Genomic DNA, 26,898 nt, shown 5'->3' with positions numbered 1-26,898 from the left:
AAATATGTTTTCTTTGCCCGTAGTTGCATTTTGACTCTCTTGAGGATGTCTTTTTAGGAATATTAGTTCAAATTGTTAGTCTTGTCTATGGTTAATGCTTTTAATTTGTTCTATTTAGAAAATCTGTCTATTTAGAAAATCTTTTAATGCTTTTCATTTGATCTATTTAGAAAATCTTTGCACACTCTGAGATCATGCGCAAGTTAATAACTTTGAGGGACGAAGAAGTAAAATGTTTTTGTTGCATTTGAGATTGTGAGGCAGTGAGGTTGAGCCAGAAATGGAGACAGAAAGCAGAAAAACTTGCAGGGCTGGCCTTGAGATGGGGCACTGTCACAAGGTGAGTCTGAGCTTTGCAGGAACTGTCTGTTTGCTGTAGTTATGGCTGAAATCAGAGGCAGGCAAGTGGATGAGACATGGGGCAGTTGACCTCAGAACAGATTCCTTTAACTATTTCCTTTTTTTTTTTTTTTTTCTTGAGACGGAGTCTTGCTCTATTGCCAGGCTGGAGTGCAATGGCACAATCTTGGCTCACTGCAACCGCCACCTCTTGGGTTCAAGCAATTCTCCTGCCTTAGCCTCCCGAGTAGCTGGGATTACAGGCGCCCACCACCGCGCCTGGTTAATTTTTTGCGTCTTTAATAGAGACAGGGTTTCACCATGTTGGCCAGGCTGGTCTTGAACTCCTGACCTCGTGGTTTGCCCGCCTCAGCTTCCCAAAGTGCTGGGATTACAGGCATGAGCCACCATGCCCGGCCAACTATTTCCTTTTAAAAAATTTTTTATTTTTATTTTTTGAGAGAGTCTCACTCTTTGACCAGGCTGGAGTGCAGTGGTGTGATCTTGGCTCACTGCAACCTCTGCCTCCAGAGTTCAAGTGATTCTCATGCTTCAGCCTCCTGAGTAGCTGGGATTACAGGTGTGTGCCACCATGCCCAGCTAAATTTTTGTATTTTTAGTAGAGATGGAGTTTTGCCATGTTGGCCAGGCTGGTCTCAGAATCCTGGCCTCAAGTGATCTGGCCACCTCAGCCTCCCAAAGTTCTGGGAATGCAGGAGTGAGCCACTGCATTCAGCCTATTTCTTGATCGAATATTTTATTGAGCTCTTATGCTGCAGGATGACATCCTCATGGAATTTATATTCTAGAGGATTTTAGAGATTATTTTAAAATACCTTCTTGTAGTCCAGATTAGGAAGCCAAGGTGAAGACATGAAAAATAATTTGCTTGTCATCACAGAGCTAGGGTAGAAGCACAGTTAAACCAGAACCACAGCTGGAACCCAGGTCTCCTGGATTGAACTGTCCCCGCCCCTGCCCCTGCACCAGTCCAGCAAAGAAAGACCTGAGGGGTGCTGGTGATGAGTGATGGCTGCTCTGCCTCAGGCTGAAGACAGAAGCAGCCTGTCTCAGGTGGGTGGAAATTTTCCTTTCTTCCTTTGACCACGGGCAAAGTGATATGCCCTGGTCCGCAGCAACACAGACTTCAGGAAGCCCACACACGTCAAGCGGCCAAAGCGGACCCAGTGTCAGCAGGGGGAAATCAGAGGGACTTCCCCCAAGTCCTTCCTGTCAAAGAAAGAAACATGAGAGACCTTCATGAAGGTGAAAACAACACATTAAGGACTAGTCCAGACTGGGTACATGTCTCCCCAGTGCGGCTGCTACCCCTTGGGTTTTACCCCAGGACACTGGGTTCTGTCCTGTCATGGTGGTCAGTGCTGGAAAGCTGGGGTTTAAAGCTGTGCACACAGCTTCAAGCAAGTCCTAGGCCAAAGTTCAGTCCAAGGAGCACCAGGGTCTTCTTACTGGCAGCAGGTAGGAAATGATGGACATTGGATGATAACCTGGAGGCCAGTGACATGGTGAGACCACTTCTGACTCCCTCATTTCCCATCTCTTCCCTCACATCTCCACCACATGGACTCACTGAGACATGCTCACAACTGTTAAGGTACCACTGAGGGCTTCCTATGACCAAGTCCCTTTAAATAAACATCTTTTGAATGTTCCCTCGCATTGTGAGAGGAAGGCAGTAATAAGGTGGTAGTAAAATAGAATCTTGACACCCATTTACGAATTTTATGTGAGAGAAGAACTGGGGAGTTGATGATTGAGTGTATGGAGAGCCAGTGAGTGAGTGAATGTATATAGATATATTTACTTTTCTGGGCCCCAGTAACCTTCTCCCTTGAATTCCTGTTGAAGCACAAATTTAGAGCTTCTTTGTAGGTTAGTCTGGTGATTCACTGTTGGTTTGTGGGTATCAGACGTGCAGCTGTGACAGCTGCCATCATCTTCTGTTTATGCTGGATTGTGGATTTCTTAAGACCAAGGCGTGTGCCTTTTTTTGTTTTTTATTTTTAAATTGAGGCAGTGTCACACTCTGTCACCCAGCCTGGAGTGCAGTGGTGCAATCATGGCTCACTGTAGCCTCAACCTCCAAGGCTCAAGTGATCTTCCCGCCTCATGTTTTGATTCTTTGTGGAGATGAGGTCTCATTATGTTGCCCAGGCTGGTCTCAAACTCCTGGGCTCAAGTGATCCACCCACCCTGGCCTTCCAAAGTGCTGGGATTACAGGCATGAGCCACTGCGCCTGTGTTTTTTTTTTTTTTTTTAATTTAATTTTACGATTTATTGAAGTATAGTATGTATATAGGAAAGAGTACAAACCCAGAGTGCAGCAGGAGGGTGTACATGTGCATAAAGGACATACACCCATGCACTCAGAGCCTAGATCAGGAAGCATGGATTGCTGTGGGAGCTCCTCAGGGCTTACTGCCAGCCACCACTTCCCCTTTATCCTCCTGCCAGCATAACCACTGCCTGCACTTCTCACACTGCAGATTAGCTTTGCATGTGGGAATCATATTTTTATGCCAGAAAAAATTACTTGACTTTTAAGAAACCTTATGAATCACTAAAAGCAAATGTCCTTCAGGGAATACACAATAGTTTGGTTATAAATTCTGTAGTCTTGGGCCTTACCTAAAAAAGTTTGATGACTGTCAAGTTAAGTTTTTCTTCTTATTTTGAAATAATTTCAATCTTAAAGAAAACTGGCAAGAAAAGTATAATGACTTTTTCCCTGAACTGTTGGAGAGGAAATTATTGGCGTGATGCCACATCACTTTAATATTTGAATGTATCATTCCTGGACCCAAGGACATTCTTCTATATAACAATAATACGACTATGAAAGTTATAAAAGTATTAGTAACATTAATACCTTACTAACATCCAATCTGCAGACACCATTCAAGTTTCCCCAGCTGTCCCAATAAACGTGATTATCGCCGAAGTCCAGGATCCAGCCCTGCATTTGGTTGTTGCGCCTCATTGACCCTCTTCAGAGTGAGGGAGTTCCTCAGTCTCTCCTTGATTCCATGACCTTCACATTTTAGTAGATTACAGTTATCTGGTGGAATGCTCCTTAATTTGAGTGTGTCTCGTATTTCCTCAGAATTAGATTTAGGTAATGCTTTTCCATTTTGGTAGGAATAGCAGAGAAGTGATGCTGTGTATGGTCTTCTCATTGCATCCTATAGGTGGTGCACAATTTCAATTTGTCTTATTAATGGTGATGTTCACTTTGATCACTGAAGTAAGAGGTGTCTGCCTGTCCTCTTTACTGTAAGTTATTCTTATTTTTTAAAATTAGTAAGTATTTTGGAAGGTACTTTGAGACTATTTAAATATCCCATTCCGGCCGGGTGCAGTGGCTCATCCCTGTAATCCCAACTCTTTGTGAGGCCGAGGAGGTTGGGTCACTTGAGGCCAGGAGTTTGAGACCAGCCTGGGAAACATGGGGACCCCCCCCCCGTTTCTACTAAAAATACAAAATTTAGCCAGGCATGATGGTGCATGCCTGTAGTCCCAGCTACTCGGGAGGCTAAGGTGGGAGAATCATCTGGGCCTGGAAAGTTGAGGCTGCAGTGATTGAGCCACTGCACTCCAGCCTGGGTGACAGGAGTGAGACCCTGTCTCAAAAGAAAAAAAAACAAATAAACCCATTCTGCATCAAATGTTTACCCATTAGTTTTAGCATCCATTGATATTTCTTGTCTGAAACATTATTATGATGATTGCCAAGCAGTGATTTTTTAATTTAATTATCCATTCTGCATTTAATTAGTTGGCATTCTACTGTAAAAAGGAACTTACTTTCTTCCTTATTAATCAATCAATTATTTATATTAGTATGGACCCATAGAAGCTTATTTTATCTATTGGGTTCTAATCTGTTTTCATCAAATTGTTCCCATGGCCAGTGTCCCTATCATCCTTTGTGCATTTCCTTGCCTTCTGGAACAACAAGATACTCCAAACTCATCTTGTAATTTTCCTGCCATTTCTCCTGAAAGGCCTGGCTCCTTTTCATGGAAAATAGTATTTAGAAGTTGTCTTAGTCTGTTTGGGTTGCGATAACAAATACCATAGACTGGTTAGCTTATAAACAACAGAAGTGTATTTTCCACAGATCTGGAGGCTGGTAAGTTCAAGATCAGGGTGCCAGCATGGTTGGGGTCTGGTGAGGGTTTGCCTGTGAGATGCAGATTGCCAGCTTTCCGGCTGTGTAAGGGGCAAGGCAGCTCTCTGAGCCTCTTCTGTAAGGGCATGAATCCCATACCTGGACCTCTGCCCTCATGACCTCATCACCTCCCAAAGGCCCCACCTCCTAATACCATCACTCTGGGGGTTAGGATTTAAATATATGAATTTTGTAGGGGATAAAAACTGTCAAACCATAGCAGAAATCAAAATGTGGATGATAGCTATGTTCATTGCTATTGGGATGTCTCTGCTCCCAGGCTCTCAGTGTATAGAGCTAGGACACACACACACACATACACACACACACACACACACACACGCCCATTTACATCTAGTTTTCTATCTGTATATACAGGAAAGCATGAATTCATGCTGATATTGTTGATTTTAATCTAACAGCAGCACAGATTCATTCTAGTTTTCACTTTCCAGATTTGTAACTTTTTTTTTTTTTAGGCAGAGTCTTGCTCTGTCACCCAGGCTGGAGTGCAGTGGCGTGATCTCAGCTCATTGCAACCTCCACTTCCTGGGCTCAAGTGATTATTCTACCTCAGCCTCCTGAGTAGCTGGGATTATGGGTGTGTGCTACTACACCTGACAAATTTTTATACTTTTCGTGGAGATGGGGTTTCGCCATATTGCCCAGGGTGGTCTCAAGTGATTCGCCCACCTCGACCTCCCAAAGTGCTGGGATTATAGGTGTGAGCCACTGCGCCTGGCCAGATTTGTAACTTTTGCTCACTGTGAGAAGCTGGTTACCTTGATCTACCCTCAGGCTCCGACACTCCACATGGACTGTGCTAATATCCTCCTCATCCTTTTTGGGCCCCAACACCCCATGCCAGGCTGTTTGGTCTGCTTTGCTCCCCTCCCGCACCACCTGGCTCCCCAGTGGCCACCACCTTTGCTCCCTGCGCAATCATCAGCCTTACTCTACTCAGGCGCCAGCAGTCTGCACTGAGTGATGCAGTCACCCTCCTCATCCTGCTGCTGCTGTAATTTCCTGCCTTGCCATTGCTACTGTCTCTCCATCCCTGCAACTAGATCCCCCTCCTTGCCCTGCTCAGAACCCAATACCCCCCAACAGACTGCTGTCACTGTTCACTTTCACCCCACGGCCACAGGCTCTCCATTCGGAAGCTCTCCATAATTACCTCTCAGGATTCCCACACCTGGGAATTCCACCCCCCCAGGTCCCAGCTATCTTGATCAGCTCCTTCGAGTTACGTTTGGACCGACTCATTCAGGACAGGAGGCAGGAAGACAGAGACTGTCGCAGGGCAGTCGCCCCACTGGGCACAACAGACACAGAGCCCAGGGCCCAGGGTACTTTTAGGGTCAACAACAATGTTTTAATATTAATTGCTTTTAAATTCTGAAGAAATAATGAATAAAATAAATAAGAACATAACAATGAATCCAGCCTGAATTATATTTAAGATAATGTAAAATAAAAATTTTAATTTTTTTAATGAAAGAAAGGGTCCATGAAGGCAAAAGAGCCTAGGACCCCTGGAAGTTATAATGCAACCCCGTAGTGTCTTCATTAGCTCTGTAGGCCAAATTCCTTGTAGAGTTCCTGGAACATGGGTAGGTATTTAATAATGTTTGTGAAATAAGTAAATAAATAAGTGGTCAAGCACTGGGGCTTATATCTCTTGTTTCTCCTGTGGCAGACAAGAATAGAGTACAGTAAATGATAATTAATGATGACCTGTTTACTTGAATGAGTGCTTTTTTCCCCCTAGTAGTTCAGAGCTATCCATATATTTATTCATTCATTCAAATATTTATTGAGTGCCTACTATATGCCAAAGCCCTGCTTCCTTTGAGCGTGTTTGTGTGGCATTGCAGAATGTCTACCTCAGTTTTGGGAAAGCAGGGTGTGTCTACAAGAATATAGCCTTGAACTAACTTGCCAGTGTAGAAACTGGTCTGAGCCCACCCTCCTTACCAGAGAACTCAAATGCACAGGGCCCACAGATGAGAAGTGGGTTGAGATCAAACTCTAGATCCAATAACACACAACCACGTGCCATGCAGCCTTTTCTGTCCTGCTGAGATGAGCTAACTCCATATTTCACAGTATGAGTCACAGTTGAAAATGCCTACAACATCATAACTGGTTTAGTTCCTAGTTCTGTCAGTTGCTTTTTAAACAATAATAAAATCAAATCCAATGCTCATGCTGGAAATTTGGATTTATCAATGAGGTACAATGTGAGATGCATGAGATGTTTGGGGACAGAATTGTTTACCATCTACTCTTTTTATGTGATCTTTGAAAACTTGACAACTTCATTGTTCTAATCTTATTTAATTTAAATGAGTTGTACATAATTCAGACAGTGAATAAAGCTAAATTTACCTTGGTACTATGGAAAGGCACCTGGCAAAGTGCATTAATAATGTGTGTATACATGATCGTATAAGGAATGTTTGACATACTTAAAGCAACATCCCACTTTCAAGTGCCCTCAGATATCTTGGCACAATGGTTTCCATGGGAGCCCTTAATAGGTGCTGGCTCAGGGATTGGTCAACTGTGACCTGTGGGTCAATTCTAGCCTGCTGCCTGTTTATGTGACCTGTGAACTAAGAATAGGTTTTACACTTTTAAGTGGTTGAAAAATAAAAGCCAAATATGTTGTGATATGTGAAGAGTATGTTAGACTTGAGTTGCAGTGCCTGTAAATAAAATTTTACTGGACCCCAGCTACACCCACTTTGTGTATTAGTGTGGCTGCTTTTGTCTTATGAAGGCAGAGTTGAGTAGTTGCAATGGAAACCATGTGGCCCACAAAGTCGAACATATTTGCAGTCTGGCCCTTTACCTTGGGACTTGCTGTTGCCTGTTTAGGTACTTGGGATATGTCAGTGAGCAAAACAGACAGAAATCTCTGCCCACAGGAAACTTACATTTAATAGGGGAAGATAGGCAATGAACATAAGTAAATTATATATAGCGTGTTAGAATGTGATAAATGTGATGGAAAAAAATAGAGCAGAGTAAAATGGATAGGGGTTTTGGGGAAAGAAGGAAGATGTTATAGTAAGAGGGCAGTCAGCACTGGGCAGGGTGGCTCACACTTGTAATCCCAGCACTTAGGAAGGCCGAGGCGGGTGGACCACTTGAGGTCAGGAGTTTGAGACTAGCTTGGCCAACATAGTGAAACCCCATCTCTACTAAAAATACAAAAGTTAGCCAGGCGTGGTGGTGCATGCCTGTAATCCCAGCTTCTCGGGAGGCTGAGGCAGGAGAATTGCTTGAACCTGGGAGGTCAAGGTTGGAGTGAGCTGAGATCGCGCCATTGCACTCCAGCCTGGTGACAGAGCAAGTCTCTGTCTCAAAAAAAAAAAAAAAAAAAAAAGGCAGTCAGGGATGGCCTCATTGTAAAGGTGACATTTCAGCAAAGACTTCAAGTAGATGAGGGCATTGAAGGAGGTGGGTGTCTGGGAAAAGCATCCCAAGCAGAGGAATAATTACAGTTCCTTATAGCGATGTTGTGTGGATTGACAAAATGATACATTTGACTAAGAATAGTACCTGGTACATGGTAAGTTCTAAAAAAATAGTTATTTGTCCTAGCACAGCTGGCTGTAGGTGCTACTTCCCTCTCTGCAGCAGGTTGCTGCTCTGAGTTACTCCCTGTGGGTGATTCCATGGGGAGGGGTCCTGATATCTTAGCTTTATGTGTCCCAGGATTAGCTATCATCCCTGGGACTTAGCTCTCAGGGACAGAGTTGTCCCTAGAGAACCATGGTCCCATAAGATACCATATCTGTGGTCTGCATAGTTACAAAATACAGATTCCAAGAGTTTGTCACCACATGCAAGGCAAAGGGACTTGCCCCATTATCACACAATGAGTCAGCAATGGAGCTTCCATGTCTAGTGCTCTACATTCTTGGACTGCATTCCACACTCTGCAATGAGCCTGTCCTTATACATCTTATTTCCTCCAATAGATTTTCAGGTCTCTTCGTGCTGGTATCATATCTTAGTCATTTACATTTCCCCCTTCGGGCACTAAACAAACAAACACAAAATGAAAAAGTGAAAACTATTTTTTTTTTTTTGAAATGGAGTCTTGCTCTGTTGCCTAGGCTGAAGGTCTGTGGTGTGATCTTGACTCACTGCAACCTCTGCCTCCCGGGTTCAAACGATACTCTTGCCTCAGCCTCCCAAGTAGCTGGGATTACAGGCGCCCGCCACCATGCCTGGCTAATTTTTGTATTTTTAGTAGAGATGGGGTTTTACCATCTTGGCCAGGCTTGTCTTGAACTCCTGACCTCGTGATCCACCTGCCTCAGCCTCCGAAAGTGCTGGGATTACAGGCGTGAGCCACCGTGCCTGGCCGAAAACTCTTGAAAGACCTCTCAGGGTTTCATTTGATGATATAATTTCAAATCCCAATTGTTATGTATGTGGATCTGTCAGAAAATGTCAATGTGGCATTGATTGTCCTCTGTTCCCTGTGCTTACATAAAGCATGGGGAGATAAGTTATCCTACAAATTAGGGAGCTTCTAGAAAAGACCCAGACACTTACATTTTCAAACTCCTTTATGTTGCAAAGCTCCTGGAGCTTAAAAATGCATGCATGTGTTTGGGCCTTGATGGTCTCTGCTGGCTAGCAATAGCATCAGGCTGCTAGATAACAGATGGCATTTCCAGGGGGAAAAAATCACCAGATGATGCTAGACAAGTCCTGAGGTATCCTTTAGCCTAGTCTGGAGTGTTCCTCAAAGTGTGGTCCACGGACCAGCAGCCTCAGTAATCACCTGAAAACTTGTTAGCAATGCAAATTCTTGGGCCAGGTGTGGTGGCTCATGACTGTACTCCCAGCACTTTGGGAGGCTGAGGCTGGAGGGTCCCTTGAGCACAGGAGTTTGAGATTAGCCTGGGCAACATAGGGAGATACCGTCTCTACAAAAAATAGAAAATTAGCTGGGCATCATGGTGAGCACCTGTGGTCCCGGCTACTCAGGCAGCTGAGGTTGGAGAATCACTTGAGCCTGGGAGATTGAGGCTGTGGTGAGCCGTGATTGGGCCACTGCACTCCAGCCTGGATGCAGAGTGAGACCCTGTCTCAAAAAGAAAATAATGAAAAGAAACGCAAATTCTCAGGCCTCACCTCAGACTCCCTGAATCAGAAACTCTGGGTGTGAGGCTCAGGAGCCTACAAGCCCTCCAGGGGATTGTTTGAAAGCCACTGGCTACTTTTCTGTCCTTACAGATTTCTGGCCAAAACTCATCCTTCTCTGCAAAGTGCCCAAGCTATATGATGGGGTCATCAAGGAGCTTCATTTGCTGAACATGGTGATCACCTTGAAGCAGGATTGATGAGAAGTAGTGCTCTGGGGAAAGGTGAGATTTGTACCCCTCTTCCAGTTGCTTTAATACATTCCATCTGACTGATAAAGGTGGGATACGTGTTGGCGTGAAGCATGGCCTAGGGCATATGACAAAATTAGATCAGGTGTGGAAATAAAGGGAACTTCAAAATCTGAAATTATTACCTCTGGTTGGGTTTTGGTTGGGCTGGATGTATACACAAGCTGGGCTGTGACAGGAACAGTATGGAGTCCCAGAAGCTCTACTCTGGTTTGTGAAGGCTGAGATTTGAAAAATCCTCTTGTGAAGCACAGAAGGCCAATGAATAGTAGGTGAACTGGCTTCTCCAGGGTCCTATGGCAAATCAGCCTGTGGTAAGTAAGGTATTATTATTCCTGCCTCTCAGGGTTGCAGATGTGGTGTGCCTTTGGCTGAGGTGTGGGAAGAATAACTTAGGAATGCATCTTTGACCTAGGGTAAAAGAATTGACATTTATTTGCCCCTGACCTGCTCCCAATAGAAAATTTCTGAGCATAAAAAAATGAAGCTTAGGATTTGAGGCCAATGGTTAAAAATATCCTTGTAAAGAAGCCATGAATTTTGAAGACATACTAACAACACAAGTGCAAATGAACAATAAGAAACTGATAGCGAGCTCTAGCTGGCACAAACTTTACATTGGCCACATAACAAGGCAAAAATAAGGATGATCTAATGTCTGACAAGCCGTTGACCATGAAATAGGACATTAGCAGCATTTTTCAACAAATGGACTTATTATTAATGACAAACCTTTCCCAAATATATAGTTGTATTAACCTGAGTTCTCCAGACATATATGTATATGTGTGTATATATGTATGTATGTGGGTGTGTATGTGTTGTGTGTGTGTGTGTGGAATTGACTTATGTGACTCTGGAGGCGAGAAGCTTCATGTTCTGCTGTCTGCGAGCTGGAGATATAGGAAAGCCAGTGGTGTAGTTCAGTCTGAGTTTTGAGGCCTAAGAAGTTGGGGAGACGATGGTATAAGTCTCAGACCAAGGGCAGATGTTTCCATTCAAGTGGCCAGGCAGAAGGAGTGAGTTCTTCCTTTTTCCACCTTTAGTTTTTTTCATGTCCTCAACAGACTGGGTGATGTCAGTCCTCATTGGGGAGGACAGTCTGCAGATCCAAATGCCCATTTCATCTGCAAACACCTTGACAGACACACTCACAAATAATCTTTGGCCAAATATCTGAGCTTCTGTGATCCAGCCAAGTTGACACATGAAATTAACCATCGCAAGTCCACCCGTTGCCAACTTGATAGCCATACGTGCCTTGTGAAACCATACTTAACCTCCAAATAAAGACAATAACAAGTTCATAATTCTACATGATATTCCTATCCTGTATACAACAAAATGTATAACCCTTTTCCCAGAAGAGGAGTTAAAGCACTTGAGTGAGGTTTACCCTTCTTGAAATCTTATAACTTAAACATTATGATGTAAAATTAATAAAACTTAAATACTATGATAAAACAATACATTTTATGTTATATAATAGGGAAGTAAGAGAGGAAAGAAAACAAATGTATTTATACGTACATACACAATTGTATTCATAACAAAATAAGGAGGAAATAATCATGACAATTAGAGTCCTTATTTTTGTAACTAGGTGTGTGGTCATTGCTGGCATTTATTACTAGTTTCTATCACAACTTATTCATACTGCCTTTGCCTTCAGCAAGTTTCTCAGTTCGTTGTGATTCTTTTCCTGGTGAAGTGACCCCAGCTTCATTACTGAGGGATCTGGGCCGTTAGTAGTTCTGTCTGGATTGTGTTGTAGTTCTCCACTGACCTAATCATAGGGCAGAGTAATAATAAGAGATGCCCCCAGGGATCTCCTGTATGAGAGATATACTCTTCCTTGCTCCATTGTGAGCAGTTCAATTTCCCTTAGGAGTAAAGATCAGTCACCCCAGTCAGCAAGGGAACGTCCTTTTTTTTGTCTGTTGATTCAGAGACATGAAGAGCCCCAAGTGGCCAGGTGGCAGTTTTAACTTCCAATTAAATGGAACCATTGTTGTTCATTGTCTCCTGGTTGAAGCATTTCTCCTTTTGAAATTAAGACCTCTAGGCAGGCAGAACATAAAGTTGAAGGAACAAGAAGGAAACATTTTACTGGTGTAACTGGAGTAACAATAGGAGGTGCCACTCCTGTTCCTATCCTTTGATTCCTGGACCTGTGAATCCTGGCTATGGGAGAAACAGCACTATCTATTACTTGCTGATTCAGAGCATATATAGTTTTCTGGGGGAATCTTGCCCAGCTCTGCAAATATTGCCACCTAACTGGTGCTGTAATTGAGTCTTCAAAAGACCATTCCAATATTCTGTCAAATCAGCTGCTTCAGGATAGTGGAAAACATGGTAAGACAAGTGAATTCCATGCTACACTTTATTTTCTGTGAAGTGAGTTCTTTGATCAGAAAAAAATGCTGTGTGAAATGCCATGACAGTGGATAAGGTATTCTGTAAGCTTGTGGGTGGCAGTTCTGGCAAAAGCATTGTGTTCAGGGAACACAAATCCACATCCACAGCGTCTATTCCAGTAAGAACAAAACACTGCCCCTTCCATGATGGAAGCCATCCAGTATAATCAGTTTGTCACCAGGTAGCTATCTGATCACCTTGGGGAATGGTGCCATAATGGGAACTCAATATAAGTCTCTGCTGCTGGCATATTGGACACTTAGTGATAGCTGTAACCAGGTCAATGTTGATGAGCAGAAGTCCGTGTTGCTGAGTCTTTGCATAACCTCTATGCCTGCCACCATGGCCACCTTGTTTATGAGCCCATTGGGTGATGACAGGGGTGGTTGGGGAAAGAGGCTGACTGGTGTCCACAGAACAGGTCACCCTATCCATTTGATTATTAAAATACTCCTTTGCTGTGGTCATCCTTTGGTGAACATTCACATGGGACACAAGTATGTTCACATTTTTTTTCGTCCATACAGAGAGGTCTGTTCACAGATCACTTCTTTAAATTTCTTTGTCATCAAGTTTCTAACATGTTTTTTCCAAGTCACTGACCTTCCAGCTAAACCACTGACCATGGATCATGAATTAATGTATATTTCTATGTCTGGCCATTCCTCCTCCCAAGCAAAGTGGACAGCGAGTTGCATTGCTTGAAGTTCTGCCCACTGGGACGATTTCCTTTTACCACTATCCTTCACAGATGTTCCAGAAAGGGGATGTAGTGCTGTAGCTGTTTACTTTTGGTTAGTGCCTCTGCATTATGCAGAATCATCTGTAAACAGTTCTAGGTCTTCTCTGTCAGCTGTTCCTAGGGAAATTTGCATGAGGGTATAAGTGCAGGTTGGCAGATGGCAGTAGAGCAGGGGTGAGGACCATGGATATTTGGCTATTTCTTCATATTACTTACTTTTGCCTCAGGGCCTGTTCAGACTCAGTCCCTTATACATCACTTCCATTTGATGAAAGAGTGCTGCTGTGCACACCCAACTTTGCGGCTTGGTGGGTCAGATAACATTTCATGATGTGCAGATCAGGCTACATGGTAATTTGATCACCCACAGTTAAGTGTTCAGCCTTGACTAAGGCTAAGTAGGAGGCCAAGAGCTTTCTCAACAAGACAGAAGTTATCTGTGTAGGACTACAGGGCTTTACTTCAAAATCTCAAGTGTTAATGGGTCTCGACCAACACACTGAAATGAGAATATGTTGCCTCCAGAATCCAAAGAGGCCCTGGAGGCATTGTGCCTCTTTTTTGGTTGTATGAGGGGCCAGATGCAAGAATTTATCTTTCACTTTGCAAAGGATATTTGGATGTTTCCTATACCACTGTATCCCTAGAAATATCACTGAGGTAGGACTGGGCATGGTGGCTCACGCCTGTAATCCCAGCACTTTGGGAGGCCGAGGCGGGTGGATCACAAGGTCAGGAGATCAAGATCATCCTGGCTAACATGGTGAAACCCCGTTCTCTACTAAAAATACAAAAAAATTTAGCTGAGTGTGGTGGCGGGTACCTGTAGTCCCAGCTACTCGGGAGGCTGAGGCAGAAGAATGGAGTGAACCCGGGAGGCGGAGCTTGCAGTAAGCTGAGATTGTGTCACTGCACTTCAGCCTGGGCGACAGAGCGGGACTCTGTCTCAAAAAGGGGGCGGGGGGGGGAAGAAGTATCACTGAAGTAGAAGGCCCTTGAATTTTTGTTGAATTTATTTTCTATCCTCTGACACACAAATGTTTTACCAATAAGCCTAGAGTGGAATCTACTTTTTGCTCACTAGGTCCTCAATGTAATGGATCAGTATGATATCTTGTGAAAGAGAATGTCATCAGTGTAATGAATCAGTGTGATACCTTATGGAAGGGAAGGTGCCATGATCTCTAAGAACTAATTTATGATGACAAAGGGCTGAGGAGAGACCAGATCCCTGAGGTTGGACAGTGAAATTGTACTGATGACCTTGCCTCAATAAAGCAAACTGGCTTTGTTAGCCTTACGGACAGGTATGGAGAATAAGGCATTTGGCAGATCCATATCTGTAAACCGGGTACCAGGAGATGTGTCAATTGGTTCTAGCAATGAAACGTTATCTGTTATAGCAGCTATAATTGGAGTCACCACCTAGTTAAGCTTATGATAATCTATGTCATTCCCCAAGACCTATCTGTCTTTTCACAGACCAAATAGGTGAGTTGAATGGGGATTCGGTGGTTACCACTACCCCTGCATCCTTGAAGTATCTTAATGGTGGTACAAATCTCTGCAATTCCTCTGGGAATGTAGTGTTGCTTTTGATTTACTATTTTCCTAGGTAGTAAACCTAGGGAAAAGTGGAAGCCTTTTCCAAATGGCTTCCATTTGATCTTTCCCACCAGGATAGCTCTCACTTCACAAGTCAGTGAACCAGTTCATAGGTTCTGCCCGCTACTGACTATATCTGTTTCAATTCTGCATTCCAAAACTGGGGAAATGGCCACAGAATGGGTTCAGGGCCACTGAAAGAGTTCAGGGCCCACTATGAGATGAACATGAGCCAAATTCCACTGATACCTGACTTTCATAATCCACTACTCTGACTGGAGGGCCACAGTGACATTTTGGGTCTCCTGGAATTAGTGTCAGTTCAGAGCCAGGGTCCAGTAGTCCTGAAAAGGTGCAATTATTTCCTTTTCCCCAATGTACAGTTACTTTGTTAAAAGGTCAAAGATCCCTTTGTATAAGGCAGGGAGGTGTATTAATATAACTTTTAAGTAGTGAATAGGGTCCTTCTTCAAAGGGACCTGACCTCCCCTTCATTCAAGGGGTTGTAAATGATCTTGTTTGGAAATTGATTGAGGGGCTTTGGCTCTCTGTTTTTATGATACAGGTTAGACTTTGTTCACTTGACCTAGAACTTTTCTGCTTATCCAGATCAAGTAAGAATTTACTAGGTTTACTACCTGTTTTACTTCTAGGAACACCGTGATCAGCCAGCCAATGCCATAGGTTTTATAATGCAGACCATTCAGTTTGCTGCTGTGACTCTGCTGTCCATGATGGTAACCACGCCCACCTTGTCTTTGGCAGTTAAGTGTTGCTGCTTGGCCCCTGCCATCCAGGATCCAATTACTCTCACTGCATTTAATTCTTAATTCAGTGGCTGCAGCTTCCACTGTGAGGTGTGGCCTACAGAGAAGAGCAATCACAAGGCTCTTCAGGGATGCTAGGGCTCCTCTCACAAATTTATTTCTCACTGTATTAGTGAAAGCTCTATCTTCTGGACCCTCCCAGTGTGAACGAGCAGGACTTATGACAAATCCACTCTTAAGATTCCAATTTCCCTAAACCATTGAATCTCTTCCTCTGCATTAAACCAGTGCAGGTGTGACACATACATTCACTCACTGTGGGCCAACTTTTGGTCCATGTTTCAGCCGATCAGTCAACAAAAATGTAGAGCCCTTTCTAATTCCTTGAGCTCAACATTTAATGCAGAATTTCTGCTTCGTGAGCCCAATCAATAAACTTGATTGGATTAAACTTTATGTTCTTTCCACCATTTGCCCAAACCTTATTTTTTTGTATTGAGGTAGGGTCTCACTCTGTTGCCCAGGCTGGAGTGCAGTGGCATGGACATAGCCTACTGCAGACTTGACATCCTAGGCTCAGGTGATCCTCCTGCCTCAGCCTCCCAAGTAGCTGGGACCAAAGATGTGCATCATCTTGCTGGCTAATTTTTAAATTGTTTTTCATAGAGATGCGGTCTCACTTTGTTGCCCAGCCTGGTCTCGCATTCCTGGGCTCAAGTGATCCTCCCAGAGTGCTGGGATTACAGGTGTGAGCCACCATACTTGACTCGAAACCTTTAATATGCATTTCTACTTGTGTTCCCTGGATTTATGACTGTATAAATGAGAAAAGTAGTTGTTTTGGAGTGTAGCACACCTCCTCTTGGGTCACACTTTGTACCTCACCTTTCGGGGCCTGCTGGGACAAATCTAGTTATAGGTATAGAAGCAAAGAGGTGGTGAGGGTGGGTCCTGGGGTGGATCAGCAGTCTTGCAAGGCAGTTGCCTGGGGTGAAGGCATGACAACTTCCTAGGAAGTTCAGGGTTAATCCCTTTGGATGAGGTGGAGAGGCCACTCCCACTGGGGGTGGGTAAGTGCTACCACTGGTTGTTGGGAGGCCACTTGTTCTGTGGGTGGGAAGGTTATTCTGCTGTGGGGTGAGGGAGCCTCTTCTACTGGCAAAGAAAACTACCAGAATTCAGGAACTCAATGTTCCCAGCGTCATCAAAGTTTTCTCACATGTCCCCATCCCAATTTATAAGATCCTATACTTTCCTAGTTTATGTCCTCACTTTAACAGTAGACACCCTGTGAGGCTAGGAGTTTAACTTGTGTTGTATTTCAGCTAGTTGCAAAATGAGATTCTGTTTTTGATTTTCAGCAGTCTCAGCTCTTTGGCTATAGGAAATAATGGCTTCCTTCAGGGCACACATAGACGCCTTTAGGTCATTTATGCAGTGCTCAAGCTGAGAGTTCAAATTCCTGAATTCATCCTTTTCTTACACCATTTTGGTCAGCAATATTAGGTATAAACAGCCAACCTCATTATAGTCACCAGTTTTCCCAAAATTTTCTCTCTCTATATATATGAGAGAAAATTTTGATAATAATTTTGAGTAATACAACCTCATTATAGCCACCACACTTGTTGATTCTTATAAGTGGTTGACTAGGAGTATCCAATGCAGATATTTTGTATATCTCTATTGCCAGAGTAGTATGCCATGAATTATCAGTGCTCTCTTTACTTCTGAAAATAGTCATTAGTATCTTCAAAGCTCATCAAATTAGGGAGACAATTCCGGAATCCTGGAACCAATTCAGAAAATTCATCTGTAGCATTTTGTTCCCTTAAAACCAATCTCAGAAACAAACAAAATCTGTATTAGTTAGGGTTCTCCAGAGAAACAGAATACATCTTTATCTCTCTCTCTCTCTCTCTCTGTCTTCTATCTATTATCTATCTATCTATCTATCTATCTATCTATCTATCTATCTCTATCTAAATATAAAAGATTTATTGGGAGGAATTGGCTCACGTGACTGTGGAGGGTGAGTAGTCCCACGATCTGCTATCTGCAAGCTACAGACCTAGGACAAAGGCTGGAGGTGGCAAAGGACCTCGAAAGGGATAAGTTCAGAGGCCAGGAAAGCCAGTGGTGTAATAGAGTCTGCATCTGAAGAAGACCTGAGAAGCAGGGGAAATAATAGTGTAAATCTCAGACCAAGGGCAGGAGAAAATGGATATTCTAGCTCAAGCAGTCAGGCAGAAGGGGTGAATTCTCCGTTCTTCAACCTTTTGTTTTATTCATGCCCTCAACAGATTGGACGATGCCAATCCTCATTTGGGAAGACAATCTGCTTTACTTAGTCCGCAGATTCAAATGCTAATCTCATCTGTAAATACTCTCACAGGCATACCCAGAAATAATGTTTAGCCGAATATCTGGACACCCTGTATCCAGTCAAGTTGACACATAAAATTGATAATCACAATAAAGTATCTGGAAATGTAAAGTAAGAATAGCATGAGGCCAGCTTGATTAGCAAGACCCTTGACAACAGGTGCTTAGAACATGAAACAATCATTTTAGCATTAAAGTCCTGCAGTCCTCAAGTCAGGATCAAGTCTTAACATTTCACCAAACTCATGAACATATTTTTAGGACAGATATTAGTTTTTTTTTGTTGTTTGTTTTTTTTAAAAGATGGAGTTTTGCTATGTTTCCAGGCTGGCCTTGAACTCCTGGTCTTAAGGGATCCTACCACCTCAACTTCTTGAGCATATGGGACTACAGGCATGCACCACTGTGCCTTGATTTAAATTTCTTGCTTGTAATATCAAAAGACAAAAAGTTATACAACATGGAGAAATAGCCTATCCTTCTTGCTGAAATAATGCAGATATAAATGGCTAAAATAATTCGAAGGAAAAATGGCATGAAATTAAACATTTTTTCTTTGTCAAGAAATAATATTGGAAAATATTGCCACATGTCCTATGAAGAAACAATAATCATGGCAAATTATGCAGTGTGGGATGCTTATTGCATAAGTTCATTGAAAGTACAGATGTTTCTCACGTCTTGGGTAATAGCACATTCTAGATTTTGTGTCAGTAGTGGATCACAGGAAGAACTGCGTTTGAAAGTGAACCACTGCAGGAAGGATATACAGATAGTCTCAATTGTAAATGATTTACTTAAAATCATCATTCTATGGGAAAACTGTATAATCTATAGCATTTTTTGTCTTCTTTGGATGAATTCTAAGAAATGCTGCTCTTGCAATGTCATCTATTATACTATAGAACTTTACACCACAGTGTAGCAGAATCTCAAGGTGCCAGCTGTGAGCTTCCAGGGACAAATAGTTGAACTTGTGTTCCCAGTTAAGGAGTTTGGACCTTACCATGGGGGTACATGGATCAGATTTGTGATTTGGAATGGTCATAGGCTGGAAGTGGCAAAGGGCCCTGAAAGAGCAAGTTCAGAGGCACGGAGACAGTTGTGAGGCAGGGCAGATGAGCTGGGTGGATGACGGATTCCTGAACTAGGGATGTGGTAGATAACAAAATATGTTGAGTGAGGGTGAGGAAATGTCAGGAATGACTCCCACGTTTGTGGCAGAGTTAGGAAGCAAGGACATTTGAAGTAGATTTCTGGGATACACATAGAAGGCAGAATGAGCTTTCAGCAGAATTTTTGTCTTACAGCTGCTTTTCTGTATTTTGCTCCCACATCTGGGTATCCTCTTCCACACATTTTAGGATCTTGGTGCCCTCATCCACGTCTCTGGCTATTCAGCCCTTCCATTCCTACCCGAGCCTAGACATAGGCCCCTACTCTAGCCTCGATTCCTTCAGTGCTCCCATCTCTCTTGTATCCTTTTGTCCCCCACCCTACCAACCAAACATTCATTCCCTTTAGGCTCTGGGTTAGGAAAATAAAATGGTCTGGAGACAGAATATGCCAAAATTTATGGCCTTGTGCTTCCAATTCAATAATTTTATTTGGAGTAAAATCCCCTTCTTTAAGGAGTTTTAATGGCAATTCACCAGTGTTTTATATACAGCTGGAAATTGTAGATGGTATAGCTGTAATTTTTAAATATTATACTAAATATAAGGCTTTTCCTCCTAACTTTGCTAACCTGTTTTCTATCCAAATTGCCTGATTTAGTGATTATAGATGGTCTTTTCTAATATCGTTTGTCTAATCTGAAGAAAGTCTGACATTTTGCCTCCTAAAATGCCAAGGATAAGTTTCTCGAGAAAGATGTATATTCTCTTCAAAGGACTTATCTAAATGTTTTGGCATCATTTCTCAGTAAATATGTACTCAGTAGCAAAGAATAAATGAATAGCTTCTCGGGACTCAAGCTGTTAGTAATACAAATAATAGTTACCAGTTGGTGAATGCCAGGCAGCCTACTGTAATTTACATCTATTATTTCTAATCCTAAAAATAATGATGTAATACAGAGAGTTGTTTGAATTAAACTTTGGATGAATTCTAAGAAATGCTGCTCTTGCAGTATTATCTATTATGCTACAGAACTTTACACCACAGTGTAGCAGAATCTCAAGGTGCCAGCCGTGAGCTCCCAGGAACAAATAGTTCAACTTGTGTTCCCAGTTAAGGAGTTTGTACGTTACCACGGGGGTAGCGATAGGGCTTTACGATCATTTTTTTCCATTTTTGTTTTCTGGGTTTCTTTCTTCAAACTGACTATAGTAAAACTTCGTTTGGTTGTACAAGAAGAGTACTGTGTTTATTCAAATTTATTCAAATTTGAAAATATTTTTATGTAAAACATTTAATACTTAAGCTAATTCTATGAGATAGGCATTAGCCCTCACTTGGTAGAGGAGGAAATTGGGGCCCACAGGGTTAACAAATTAGACACAGAGCTGCTAGTAGAGCCCAGGCCTTTTGACTCCGAGGTGACATTGAGTTAGAACTCCATTTGTCACCTGACTCCGATAAGCCTTTGCTCAGACTGGCATATTCTAAAGTGGTATTATGAGTTTCAGGAATTAGTATTATCTCAGGGTTTGTAGCCAATATTCCCCAAAGATTTAAGGATATTTTTCAGATAAATGCTTGCAGGACCATTTGGGTAAACTTATGGAATTTAAAGGTCACTGTGATTGAGCATTCTGGCTTACATAAAGAATTTGTTTACAAGGTCCTGCTTTTTATTTTTGTAATAAAAATCACCCTAAAATCTCTCAGTTTTGTCCTTGAAGGCTCCATGGTCTGTAAGTCTGAGTTAGAGATCTCTGAGTGTCAGGCCACTGATTGCCACATATATTTCATGGTAATTGCTAGTTATCCTAACCTCCATTTAGAGGTTAGTTTAGACTGTCCAGCTGGCAGAGTGGCAGGGCTAGACTAATTTAGATCGAGGAGGAATCAGAAATGTAGGAAGAGGGAGATAAAACTGACTTTCTCAGGGAGTGGGCAGAGAGGAAGATGATTTACTAGCTCAAGACCAAGTATAAACAGGGTCACAGTGAATTCAGTGTCAGCCTAAGACCTCCTAAGGAACTTAAGGGTGATGGTAACTAGTCTTGAGAATATAGGGCTGAGTCAATATTGGAAAATCTTTTTTTGTTTTTGTTTTGTTTTTTTTTTTGCTTTCTAAGGAAGATAGACTATGCTAATGGGAAAGCCATACATATGATGAATTTATATATATTCATTTGGAAATAATCAGAGAGAGAGCTAATCTAGTGTGCACGAGAGAGAGAGAAAGAGAGAGACAGAAAGAGAGAGAAATTTGAAGCTGGAGATAGGGATGCATAGGGACACGGAGAGGGAGAAGGAGTGGACCATAAAGTGGGGTGCTGCATAGGGGAAGGACCAGAGCAAGAATGCGCTGATAGCATGATTGTCTGAAGGCTGAGAATAGAAATGTTGAATAAGGATTTTCAACATGTCTGCTGTAGTGATGCACACTTTATTAAGCAAGAGGAAAACATGACCAGTTTCATAATTTATAGTTTTTCATAAAAGAAGAATGTTGAAGACTGGGCGCAGTGGCTCTCACCTGTAATCCCAGCAATTTGGGAGGCTGAGGCAGGAGGATCACCTGAGGTCAGGATTTCGAGACCAGCCTGGCCAACATGGTGAAACCCTGTGTCTACTAAAAATACAAACATTAGCCTGGAGTGGTGGCAGGCACCTGTAATCCCAGCTGCTCAGGAGGCTGAGGCAGGAGAATCGCTTGAACCCAGGAGGCAGACATTGCAGTGAGTGGAGATTGCGCCATTGCACTCCAGCCTGGGCAACAAGAGCGAAACTCTATCTAAAAAAAAAAAAAAAAAAAAGAAGAAGAAGAAGAAGAAGAATGTTGAAATTAAGTTGCTAATAATACAATTGATAATGTATTCTGTCTTTCCACTTGCTTACGAAGTTGAAGAAATACAGTGATTTAGGTTTGAGAAGAGAAAATAATTTGGAGGATAAATTTGGTTTTGTCTTAGGTGACCTACACTTGAACAACAAAGAATAATGAGTACTTCCATTTCATGCAATATGGTGGACTAGATTATCCATTACACCTCTTCCAGTGCAAAACACTCAGAAGTGCCAGACAAAGTACAACAAGTATCCTTTTCAATGCATAGTCAAATTTATAAGAAAGAAAGGAAAAATCCCAGGGCCAAAACTTGAGGGTAAAATGAAAACTTGAAAAGGTTGTAGGTCTCAAATGCTTGGGATTTAATGCTTCACAAGGCCTTAGGTTCAGTGGAAATGAAATTGAAATGCCAATGCATAGAGATCTACAAAGGCAGCAACAGTAGTGAACAGGGAGAACTAGAAAATGACTACTTTTGGCTGGACACTGACCTGAAGAAAAGTGTTTCTTAATGAATGAATACTAGTACTCTCACACCGTTTTGAGGTTCATATTTGTGTTGTCCACATGCTCTAATAACATCCAAATGAAGAAATTACCATACATGTAAATCTTTGGATATCTGGTAGTAGCAAATGCAGAATCTCTCTGGAAGGAGTTACCCTTAACCCAGGCCCTACAAAACATCCACAGAATTAACTGCTAGGAATTTCAGATATTGGGATTATTCAAGTCTTTAAAATAGCTATGTTCAAAATGAATAAATATATCAATGAAGGAGTAAAAAAAAGAGAAACAAAGCTCGACAAACAGAAAAGCTAGGTAGATTTGAAAAAAGAATCAAATAGAACTTCTAGAACAATATAGTAGTCATTGACACTAGAAACTCAAAGGAAGAGTTATATAGCAGATTAGATGAAGCTAAAAAGAGAATCGGCAACTTAGAAAGTTAAAATCAGTAAGTTAGAAAGCTTATGAATAAAGAATAGTGCACCAGAAATAATTAAAAGGAGATTCTTTCTTTGGATAAATGAATACATCTCTTTGGGTTATATTGGACTAGAAGATCTTCATTCTCTAAGGTGACTTTTACACATTTCTGTTCTGATCCATGCTATATTATAAAGTCAGGCTTGCTTTTATGTTTTTGTATATGTGTATGTGGAGGCCCTTCACTGTAACTCTTGTATATAGATGGCAAAAATGGGAGATCTCATTTGTGGGGGATCTCAGAGGAGTAACAAGAAAGAAAAAAAGGAAAAAGAGATAATGAGAATGGATTTCAGACTCTGAAAGAGGAGAGAATTATTTAGGTATTGAATATATTTAGAACTATTTTATTAGCTCAAAGATAAAGTGATGTTAAGAAAAGTGAAAATGAAATTTTCTGGTAGTCATAGACATGATGTTGATTTCTCTTACCCTATCATTGGCCGATAGATATCTAAAGAAATGTGAGTGTCCCGAGCGCCTCAGTAATATTTGGAAGGGAAAACATGCAGCCTGTTTTCAAGAGTGTATAGCAAAAGGAAGAGTTGGAAAGTGTAATTAAATGATGATAACTTTAGTTTTTCCTATTTTAAAATTCTCAGTTAGTGTACATAATATACTACCATTTGTAAAAAGAAAAAATATGTAATGCACATAATTATATATGCATGTAACATACAGGAAACTGGTAACAATGGTTGCCTCTAAAGGGGAAACTGTATGCCTAGGGGACAGTTAGGAATGGGAGAGAGGCTTGTTTCTCATTATATGTCAGTAGTTCTGAAACTTTTTAGTTTCAGGGCTCCTTTAACTCTTAAGAGTCACTACAGAGCCCCAAGAATTTTTGTTTATGTGAGTAAAATTCCTATCAATAGTGTATTAGAAATTAACACAGAAATTTGAAAAATATGTATTTACAGATTCATTAAAAATAGAAATAGTAAACCCATTATTTGTTAACATAACATTTTACGTGAAAAATAACTATATTTTGTAAAACAAATACTAGTGAAAAGAGTGGCATTGTTTGATATTTTTATAAATCTCTTTAATGTCTGGATTAGGAGAGACAGCTGGATCCTCACGTTTGCTGCTGCACCCAGTCCTTTGTGATATCACACATCATGGTGCCTCTGAAGAACATTATCGTGCAATTTTGAGAGAATTAGTGTGAAAAAGGCAAATTGCATCTTAGCCTTATTATGGACATACTTTCATCTTGTGGACCCATGGAAAGGGTCTTGGTAACCCTGTAAGGGCCCTGGACTATACTTTCAGAAATGCTACTGTATAAAATCTGTTTGAATTCTATACCTTGTGCATGGGCCACTGTGTCAAAAATACATGCAAAGTACATAGACACAAACATACATAACATGCATAAAAGGTGCTCTCTTCCAGGCTTTCTGGAAGGCAAAAAGAAAAGCAATTGGAGATTGGTACAGAACAGGTGTACCACAGTTTTGATGTCAGTAGTACTATCTCCAGCTTTCCAAAGGGAAACTAATATATAGCTATTTATTATATATAGCATTTATTGAGTGCTTACTACATGCCAGGCAACGTGTCAAGAATTCTACATGTTTTCTCTTGTTTAATCTTTTTTTGAGCCAATGTGAAAGGTGTTATTATTTTCTTCACTTTACAAAAGAGAAAACAAACTTAGAGAAGTTCAGTAAATTGTCAAGTATCATGCAACCATTAGAATCTCAGAATGTCCAATTCTAAAGCACATCACTCTCAAAAACTGGACTCTGAATGGTTTTCTAATCCATTCTTCACTTTCATTCAATTCTGAAAATCATTTTTTAGCATGAGAATAAGGTGTTTTATGGCTTTAAAATATGCTCAGTAATATGAAATAGGTTTCTTTTCTTGATATGTGAATAAAGTTAATGGTTAATGAACAATTTTCTACCATATTTTAATTACAAATTTAAAAATATCTTCTCCTCAGCTCTAAAAACCTGATATTCTAGTCCTGAGGGATAATTTCAGGCTAGTTAGGACTCTGAACATACAGCTGACTGAGGCACTTGAAAACACAGCAATGATCTCAACTGACTATCAGTTTCAGGAAAGAATCTCTTAACCTGTCTTTCAAAAACATTAGCATGTTCCCCCTGCCTTCATGCATCTTTGCTTCTATAACAAAATACCTATGACTGGGTAGCTTATAAATAATAGAAATTTATTTCTTACGGTTCTGGAGGCTGGGAAGTTGAAGATCAAGGTGCTGGCAAGTTCAGTGTCTGGTGAGGGCTGCTCTCCTTCCAAGATGGTACCTTGAATGCTGTGTCCTCATATGGGGAAAAGATTGGCCATTCCCTCCAGCCCTTTTATTATTAGTCCCATCCAAGATGGGAGAGCCCTCATTGCCTAATCACCTCCTAAATGTTCTCTTAATACTGTTGCATTGGGGATTCAGTTTCAACATGAATTTTGAAGGGAACACAAACATACAAATCACAGCATTTCATTGCTGGTTCTCCAAAATTCATGTCCTTCTCACATACAAAATACCTTCATTCCATCCTGATAGCCCACATGTCTTAACTCATTCCAGCGCCAACTCAAAAGTCTTAAGTTCAGAGCCTCATCTAAGTATCATCAATGTCAAACATGGCTGAGAATCAAAGGTGTATTTCATCCTGAGGCAAATTGCTTTCCAGCGGTAAACCTGTGAACTCAATCAAGTTAGGTGTCTCCAAAATACAAGACAGACAGACATTTCCATTCCCAAAGGAAGAAATAGGAAAGAAGGGAGGAGTAATAGGCCCCAAAAAAGTTCAAAACCCCATAAGACAAACAACATTAAATCTTGAGGCTTGAGAACAATAATTGACTCCATATCCTGCCTTCTGGACACACTGGGGTGGGGATTGGGCTCCCAAGGCTTCAGGCAGGTCCATCCCCATGACTTCACAGGGTGCAGCCCACACAACTGCTCTTGGAGTTGGAATCAGATGCCTGCAGCTCTCTCAGGCTGATGTTTCATGCTGATGGCTCTACAGGTCTCAGGGGCAGCCCTGATCCCACTATGCGTTACCCCACTGGGGGCTCTCTGTAGTGGTCCCAACCCCATGGCTCTCTGGACATTGACCTAGTGGGGACTCTCTGCTGTGGCCCCACTCCCATGGCTCTACTAGGCATTGCCTTAATGAGGGCTCTCTGCAGTGGCTCTGACCCCACAACTCTATTGGGCATTGCCTTGGTTGTGGCATTTCTGTGGTAGCTGTTCTCTGTCTGGGCCTTGAGGCTTTCTGTGGCATCCTTTGAAATCTAGGTGGAGGTAGCTGTGCCTCTATAGCTCTTACACTCTGTGCACTTTTAGAGTTGACAGGCACAGACACTGCCAATGTTTACCACTTGTGCCTTCTAGAGCAGTGGTCTAAGCCACCTCTGGGCCCACTTGAGCCACAGCTAGGGCAGTTGAAGAGCACTGCACCAGAATGTGGGAAACAGAGACTTGAGGTAGCCCTGAGCATGAGCCCCAAGGTCCCACAAGCCCCTCATTTGCCACTGTTCTGCTCTAAAGGTCCTCGAGGCCTATGGACACTCTGGGCCTGTGATGCAAGTGGCAGCTTTGAAGATCTCTGAAATACCCCAGGGTCCTTCTTGCTTTGTCTTGATGAATAACATTTGACTTCTGTCCATCTATGCTAATATCGTTATCAAACGGTGACCTGGCCATACGCTAGTGTTCTCTTCCTAATACACCTTTTCATTCTTTACATGACCAGGTGAGAATTTTCCAAATCTTTAAGTTTTGCTACCCTTCTGATGATAAATTCTTTTTTTTTCTGAGACAGAGTCTTGCTCTGTTGTCCAGGCTGCAGTGCAGCAGCATGATCATCATGGCTCACTGCAACCTCCATCTCCCACGTTTGAGCAATTCTCGTACCTCAACCTCCCAAGAAACTGGGATTACAAGCATGTGCCACCACGCCTGGCTAGTTTTTGTATTTTTTAGTAGAGACAGGGTTTCGCCATGTTGGCCAGGCTGGTCTCGAACTCCTGTGCGCAAGTGATCCACCTGCCTCGGCCTCCCAAAGTGCTGGGATTACAGGCGTAA

The 26,898-nt window shown here is 42.0% G+C and overlaps 1 protein-coding gene across 4 annotated transcripts in view; it reads left to right on the top strand.

The window, feature by feature from the left end:
- The window catches only part of TNFSF4 (TNF superfamily member 4), a 286,979-nt gene that overhangs the window by 63,748 nt on the left and 196,333 nt on the right, over nucleotides 1-26,898 (top strand). Inside the window, exon 1 of one of the 4 annotated variants that reach the window (XM_030937241.1) lies at nucleotides 9,841-9,925. The exons of the other annotated variants lie outside the window; for them this stretch is intronic. The gene's annotated coding sequence lies outside the window, so the exon portion shown is untranslated. Of the gene's footprint in view, nucleotides 1-9,840; nucleotides 9,926-26,898 lie in introns of those variants that run through there. 4 annotated transcript variants of the gene reach the window in all.

Source organism: Rhinopithecus roxellana, chromosome 8 (assembly GCF_007565055.1).
Source record: "Rhinopithecus roxellana isolate Shanxi Qingling chromosome 8, ASM756505v1, whole genome shotgun sequence".
NCBI lineage: Eukaryota > Metazoa > Chordata > Mammalia > Primates > Cercopithecidae > Rhinopithecus > Rhinopithecus roxellana.
The sequence above is the reverse complement of the archived record's forward strand: the minus strand, read 5'-3'. Positions and strand labels throughout refer to the sequence as shown.